This window comes from Nannospalax galili, unplaced genomic scaffold (genome assembly GCF_000622305.1).
Source record: "Nannospalax galili isolate Female #2095 unplaced genomic scaffold, S.galili_v1.0 scaffold336, whole genome shotgun sequence".
In the NCBI taxonomy this organism is placed as follows: Eukaryota; Metazoa; Chordata; class Mammalia; order Rodentia; family Spalacidae; genus Nannospalax; species Nannospalax galili.
In genome coordinates, this window is record NW_008343385.1 from 3,846,264 (window position 1) to 3,851,741 (window position 5,478).

A 5,478-nucleotide genomic window follows, 5' to 3' on the forward strand; every position below is an offset into this window, starting at 1 on the left:
GCAGGGGAGATGGAAGGGTGAATGAGGCTGGGGGAGTCAAGGCGCAGTGGGCCACACTATAGACCCAGCCCAAGAGGCCTGAGGGTAGAGGAGAGCAGGCTAGGAGAGTTAGCCGGCTGTGCAGGTCCAGGGAAGCAGGGAGAGGTGAGGGCGGGGCCAGGTCCTGAAGCAGTGTTCCTGGGGTCCAAGGAAGGCACCAAGCTGGCCTGGGTGAAAAGGATCAGGAAGCAGCACTGGTTCCCCAGGTGTCTGGGGACCCAAGACCAGGAATGGCGCAGGGCCCAACACAGGAGCAGAGAACAGCAGGGGAGACGGAAGGGTAAATGAGGCTGGGGGAGTCAAGGCGTGGAGGGCTCCGCAATATACTTACCCCAAGAGAGGCCTGAGGGTCAGTTATCTTCTTTTTTAATATTATCTGTCTTTTCCTCTGAGTCCTTGGACCTTATACAAGTTAAAGTGTCCCGCTTTTTTTTCTCTCTCAAGCTCTGCAGCTGGATCTGCCAGGACCTCCCTGGCCTTTTCAGCTTCCCCTGCCAGGGGCACATCTTTTATTGTGCAAAGTGGCCACACCCTCTCTCTAGGTGCTCTGTTTTTGTCCAGAGCCAGTAAAAGATTTTCTAGCCTCCAGACAACCTTTAACAAATCTTCACATACCCACAACATACCCCCACATTTACAACACAGCTGTGGCCCATGCTTCTGCATGGCTGGCCCCTTTTTAGTTACATATTTTATAATCCATTATAAAAACCACATCAGTGCTGCCATCGGCTCTCTAGCTTTTTCCAAACTTCTAAGGTTTGTCATTTTTAGCAACTTCATCATGCCAACTTGTGCCAATTTTGTCATCTGAGTTCTCTTGGGGTTTCTTGTGCTATCAGATAAACCATATAACATGTTTTTATGTGAATTTATCATAGTTTATACTGTGGGGGGGGAGTAACTCACAAAGAGACAAACATCAGGTGCCCAGCTCTGTGCCACGGCTTGGAGCCCACCATTCCAGATCATGAGCCCGCCACTCCAGATTGCTCCTGCAGCCAACCCATAGTCACAGCTAGCTTTTGCCCACACCTTGTGGGCCTGTCATTTCGCCCCAGGTTGGTAAATGCCAGACCATTCATTCTTGCACGCTCTGGTTGCGGCTCCTGTCCAAGATGGCACAGAAAGCCCCTCCTCCCGTGGCTAGCTCTCCACAGTCAATTCTCCTCAGGAGGCCCTGCCCCTTGGAGGAAACAGGCTGTTCAGGCCACAACCTCTATATCAAGAAAATGGAATGGAAAAGCATGTATGGAGACAGAGGACCTGCTTAAGCCCAGCAACTTCCCTTTGACAAACCAATCATAGGTCAATGAATCTAGGCTGTAGCATTTTTCCAGTCTAGGGAAGATTCTCACTTGAAGTACTTGCCCATAAAACCTACTGATGCATAGACTGGATATCAAGGACGTGAGCTAAGAGAAAAGCTCACATGATTTTCCCACCCACGGCATGGAGAGAGAGAGAGAGAGAGAGAGAGAGAGAGAGAGAGAGAGAGAGACAGAGAGACAGAGAGACACAGAGAGAGAACACCAAACTAAGAAAGGTGTGTTCACTTCTATCAAGGTATCAGATAGGAATTAGGAGGTGAGTGGGCAGAGTGACTTCCCTCTGATTCCCACCAGGATGCCAAGAGGGACTTGTTCTGGCTGCCCTGCCCCAGCATAAGGCACAAATGCCCAAAGTACAGATGTTGAGTTACCCTTGAGTGGTATACTCCCTGTGTGCCTGGAGGGTCCTCAGAATTTTCTGCAGTTCTTCTAAGGGGCAGGGAGTAGATCTCAGAAGGAAGCTGAAATTTGAGGTCGCAGAGCTACTCTGAGGGAAGCTGTGGGGTGGAGTGGGGGAGCATGTCCATCCCCTGCACAGAAGCCCCAAGCTTCTGAGGGTGTGTAGAGACCCAGTGAGTGGTAAAAGAACTCAGCACTTTTGCTCAGTAGGAGGCTCTGCAAGCTACTCTTATATACATGCTAATGCCTTTTTGAAGAGAAACTGGGAAGAGATGTGAAAATGAGGGAGATGAGTATTTCTCCCAAAGATCAAGTGAACCTAGAGAGATTATTTAGATTATCTATTTTATTAGTCTTGAAACCAGATCAGACTAGACTTTAAAACCCCAAATGTGTATAATAGCGACTCAAGGAGACCAGACTAATTATAGATAAAACAAAGAACCAAGCTTTTCCTCTGTGTGTCTGAACTGCAGTGTAGGTGATACTTGCATTCCATTATTGCAATAACTTTCATAATTGTTTTAAAGTGGGGAGAATCAATATGTGTGTATTTATGTGAGTCATGTATATATGTTCTATGTGCATACGTGTAAGTGCATGTGCTTGTGCATGATTCACAGAAGCCAGAGGAGGGCATTGGGGGATCTCTATCACTCTCTGTTGTGCTCTTTTAAGCAGGGTCTCTTGCTAAACCTAGAGCTTGCTTTTTCAGCTAAAATGCAAGCCAACAACCCTTGGCATTCCTTCTGTCTCCAGCCCCTTCAGTGCTGGGGTCATAGGAGTGCAGGGAACCAGGCCTGGCTTTTTTATGTGGGTGTTGAGATCCAAACTCTTGCCCTTGTGCTTACACAGCAAGCACTTTTATCTACTTAGTGATCTCTCTCCAGCTTGGAGTCAATATTTGTTTAGTTCTCACTCCATATATATGGAACTTGATTTTCTCATTTAATCCTTATAACAACCCTTTCAGATACTATTAATATTATGCCCACATTAATTAATGAATGGATTGGATTTTTGGAGACACCCCGCCCCCCCACTTGCTGCAGTCCTCCTGTTTCAGCCTCCCAACTACTGGGATTACAGGTGTGAGCTATACTCATTTTAAAATGGAGTCTGAGGCTTAAAGAGGTTAATTATCTTGGTTGTAAGAGGCACAACAGGTATTCCAATTATATTGCAATCATGCCTCTTATTACATGTATAGAGGAGTTCATTATTTTAAAAAGTTGTGTTACTTTTACCCTTTATTTCACATCAAAATCCTGGCAGAGGGAAGTCCTGGAAAAAGGCATCTGTAGAGAGGACAGGAGAAGCCCTCCATGGTCAGGAAACTCAAGTCATATTCAACTCATAGTGATGTGTGCAAAAAGGCACTTCAGATACTTTCAGTCTTATTTTTGTGTGTGTGTGTGTGGGTCAGCATATAAAATTTAGTTGTCTGACCCTAAAGCTGAAAATGATCTTAACATGTTAATGGGGGAAATGTGAATTTAAAGAGGAGGTGGTCAGTGTGGACTCTAGGCAGATTTTCATATAAAGGGCATTTACTGATGGCTTCAGAGATATCTGTATCCATTATATTTGATAACATACAGCTTTCTTTGAATCCAGATTTCTGATCCCATCTTGACTTCTTAGGTAGATCTGTAATTAGGACAAGAAAGTGCTGGTTGTATCAGCTTATGTGTTCTGCCTCACCTGAGTTTCCCATTGTGAATGGATTCTTTAGCCATCTGGCTCATTGATTAGGGCACCGTGAGTTTGCTAAGTTGTTTCAGTGTGGGTTCCTTCCTAAGGAACTTGCTCAACCCTTGGTGTATGAAGAACTTCAAGCTGGGAGTTGAATTCTAAATCACAACGTGACCCCACCCTGTGAGGCCTCCAGGCATCCCGCATAGTGTCCTAGGCACACTGTGAGCACACTGGCAAATGACAACACTTCAGGTAATGTCTTGCCCAAATCCCAACATAGAAGTGGGGAAGTGGGGAAGAAGCCCTAACCCGAACTGAGAAGCTATTGGCAACTGATAGCTGCTGGGAGACAGTTTTCCTTAAGGTGTGACACTGGATAGGTTAACCAGGCTCCAGTGGATAGGCCCACACTGAAAGAGACATTTGAGGGCATAAATTTGACTCACTAGACCTTAATATATATAACAAAATAGGGTAGGGGTACTAAGGGATGGTGCAGATAGGGTAGGGAGTCTAAATATGATAAAAAATATATTGTATGCTGTTTGCAAAAATTCAATATAAAATAAAAATAGTGTCTTGCTCTCATTATAAAAAGAGTAATATCACTTCTCAACTGATATAACTTCAAAGCAACTTAAAAAAATTATTTATGAGTCTCTCCTTCAGAATAACGTCGGACGTGGCAGTGGCAGACACTAAGGTGCTTTCTCGAAGCCTCGGGACCTGACCGATGCTTAAGGACAGCCAAGGAACTTCCTGGAGATAGACATCTTCAATATACAGTCGGTGGGCGCGTGGGCCGTTTGTGCTTCACCACCTATGAGGTTCGCATGCAGACAAACTTACCTATCTTTAGGCTGAAAGATTCCTGTTGTAAGGTGGTGCTGCAATGACTTTGAGTGGCTGTAAAATGAGTTGGGAGTGAGATAGTAAGATTGTAGCACTGCCACTGCCTGGGAAAGTTTTGAAGCAGAAACTCCCTTTTCAAGGAGACGAAGGGATCTTTGAGGAGTCTTTTACTAAAAAAAGGAGGCAGGGCCTCGAACAGTTTATTAACAAAATTGCTGGGGCACCCACTGGCTCAGAATGAACGCTGTCTACATATGTTCCTGCAGGAAGAGGCAATTGACAGGAACTACGTCCCTGGGAAGGTGCGCCAGTAGGAGTCCTCTCACCACTTGCCCTCTACTTTTCCTGCTGAAATGACATTGGATTTTGTCTCTTTTGACTAAGCCTCTCTCTCTCTTTGATCTAAAGTTGCCTGCCCATTCCCTGGCCTGATAGACTGTCTAGCACTCTGCCCTTTGGTACCAGACTCCACTGTGTGGGCACTCTGCTAGTATCCTCTTCTCTGAAGAGAGGTGGGGAACCACAGGCCGATGCTCTTTGTTTGGGGTTGAGGTGAGGGGGAGGGATTGGGCCAGAAGGCAATGTTTTGGAAATTTTACCCATGCCAGAAGGCCTAACAATGAGGGGAGGGGAGGTTTGTGCTGGTAAGGCACTTGGATACATACTGATGCTGCAAGTCTAGGGGATTTTTCTTATTCTTAGGTTTACCAAGAACTCAGAATAGGGGAAATCCTTGCCTTTCCTACCTGCATGAAATTTTCCCTTTGCGGGGAATGTAGTAGAGACCCGAAAACTCTCATTTTTTTTTTTTTCTAGGCCTGATCCCAGTTTTCTCAGCAGTTTCTTTTGTTGATTTTTCTTTCCCTTGTTGCCTTTCATGGCGGTAATCCTCCTAGAATCTAAGCAGACTGTTATGTAGAGCAGGGTGTATGTGTTTTCTGAACCTGTCATCGTAGTGACTGCAAAGTCAGAAGAAAGCTGTAGGGCAGTAGGGGAGCTCCTATTGCCTAGCCCCTCTCCCTTTGTGGCTCCCTGCTCCAGCTGTGTTTTTTTGCTTACTAGCTGATGAGTCAGCAAGGGCCAGCTATCCTCCTCCCCAAGTCCTTGCTACTTTATGGATTAGCTTTGGGGTTTTGTAGTTTGAGGGATGAGAGCAACT

At 45.7% G+C, this 5,478-nt stretch overlaps 1 pseudogene; it reads left to right on the top strand.

The window, feature by feature from the left end:
- The first annotated feature begins 4,119 nt into the window (after positions 1-4,119).
- LOC103739259 lies at positions 4,120-4,681 on the top strand (annotated as a pseudogene).
- Positions 4,682-5,478: the final 797 nt, after the last annotated feature.